Source organism: Colius striatus, chromosome 15 (assembly GCF_028858725.1).
Source record: "Colius striatus isolate bColStr4 chromosome 15, bColStr4.1.hap1, whole genome shotgun sequence".
Classification (NCBI taxonomy): Eukaryota; Metazoa; Chordata; class Aves; order Coliiformes; family Coliidae; genus Colius; species Colius striatus.
Window position 1 is genome coordinate 20,923,156 of NC_084773.1, and position 2,410 is coordinate 20,925,565.

Sequence of the window (2,410 nt, forward strand, 5' to 3'; positions counted from 1 at the left end):
AGCTGGGAGAAGGAGGTTTCTGAATAGCATAAAAGTAAGTGATGCGGCTTGGAGATGGGGCAGAACTTGTACTGGGGTGTTAAGAGCCAAGGGCTCAGCTTTGCCATTTCTCTGGTGCTGTCTGGAGGCAGGAGGGATGCCTCTTCCTGGCTGTACCATCACCTCAACATGGAGAGGGGAAGGTTGATGGAGACTCTGTCCTTTATGTCTGGTTTTCATACTTGTTCGGTGTGGCACAGATTGGGTGCCCTGCTCTGTTGGTTGTGCTGCTCAGTGTAACATCATATGAAACTAAACCAGTCTGAGGCCCACCCAGGAGAGTCTGAGTTGATATAAAACTGAGAGAAATGCCCCAGGTGCTTTCTACAGCATCTGAGTGCACTTTGTTTTGATAGAAGGGACAGAAAGTGGAGAAGCAGGACTGTCAGCACTAGCAAAGCCTGTGAGTTAGGTGGGATGAGCTATGGGCACGTTTACAAAGGCTGTAGATGTGGGACCAGCATCCTTACTGTTGCAGTTCTCACAGCAGTGAGCTGGAAATGGAGGAGGTAAAGCTTGTTCCTGGGGGCTGCAGCCCACTGCATGGCATCCCCAAGAGGAACTGTGGCCCTGAGGCAGGGCTGAGTGTGGCTGTGTGTCTGCAGCCTCGCTGAAATGGGGGGTTCATCTCACAGAGAAAGGGGAGCAATATCCTCCCATTTGTGTTGCCAGAGACAGGGAACCAATGTAGCTTGATGCTGCACTGGTATTGGGCTAGAGAGCTCCCAGGCTGTGATCTGCACAGATCCTACTCTCTGTGTTTCCTAACTGGGCCAATAAATAAACAAATGTAGTGTGAATCTGGTGTGGGCAGCAATCTTCTCAAGGTGGGGAGCCCAGAGGAATCATTGCATTGCTGGGGGGGGGGGTCTGTCCTGGAATTGCTGGCCAAGGGAGGGAGTTGGAAGTTAAGGGGAGGGGGATGCTGATGCAAGACTGAAAAGGAGGAGGGAAACAAAAGCAGGGGAATTCAGGCATTTCTTTGTTATGTATTGGACTCCTTAATGCAATTAATCCAAATTCCATAGGGCACAACACAAAGGGATGTGGAGAGGTGAGAATGTGCATGTGGCACCTTCAGTGTTTGGTTTCTGCAGACATTTCCCTCTGTGCAGCCAGCCAACATGCTGAGGGGTGCAGGCAGCTGTGGGGCACGGGAGCCCCAGCACTGGGGAGTGTTTCCATGGGTCCCCTGCCCAGTGGGTCACTGTAAACAATGGGAGAGCTCACAGCCAGAGCTGAGAGGCTGCTCTGGCCTCGGGGACCTCAGCCAGCAGAAGCACTGCTGTGGGCTGAGCTGGTTCTGCATGCATAGGGGGTCTGTGAAGGTCTGTAAACCCCATCAGATAGGGAAGGCAGAGCAGCTGCCAAGTGGTTCATCTGCTGATGGACTGTTGTTTGGCCCTCTCCCATCCTGCTCTGAGGTCTGTGCTGGAGGGTTTGGGGGATTGTCAGCTGATGGCCTTGTTGCCTGTGGTCTGGTTGAGCAACATGCTCAGATGTTCACTCCTGGCAGAGTGAGTTTACGGGGATTAGTGTGAGTACAGGTCTTGTTATAAGCACTGGGGGGGGAAAAGCAGGCTACCAGCCCCCCAAAATAGCAGCCAATTTCCCCAAACACTGTTGATGACCTGAAGAGAAGGAGCACATCTTGGGAATACAAGCTGGGTATGAGGTGCTGCGGTGCCAGCGTGGTCTGCTGGCTGCTGCTGTGACACGCTGCTCACACAGAGATCCTGAGTCTGTTCTATCTAAGCAGAGCAAAGCAAATCCCCTGCAGCAGCTTTGGCTCCAAACAAAGATTCAACAGAAGTCTTCATTTCTGTGTAGCTGGGACTTGTGTTTGCTCTAGTGGCATTCTGGGAGGGAGGGTGGCTGCTGTTTTTCTTTTACAGCGTAGCCCATTATTTGAGCTTTTCCAGTAACCAGATCCTCTGTGAAGGGGCTTCTGCACCCGGGAGCTGGCCATGCTGGCCATGATCTGCAGGGCTGTCACCTGGCAGGGGAAGGCTCAGAACCACAGGAACTGCACAAACCCCCCCCCAAAAAAACAAGTTGGCTTTTTTAGTTGAGGTTTTACGCCTGGTCTGAGCTGGCAGGGACAAGTCAAGTCCTTTGGGTGTGGAGGAAGAGTATTCCTGATTGATACTGATATATCTAGGACTGGTGCTTGATTCTGAGAATACTGCTGGATATGATTAGGAGAAGCACCCAAAAATGTTGCTGCTAGCAGTGAAATACCAGAATGTGGGGTGGGGGGTGAAAGTCCTTCACTGAGATTTGGGGTGTGGTCGTCACCGTTGCAGGTCTTGGGAAGTCTGATGCACCCCATCAGTCCGTGACCAGTTTCTCTTTACAGACTTTTGAGGGG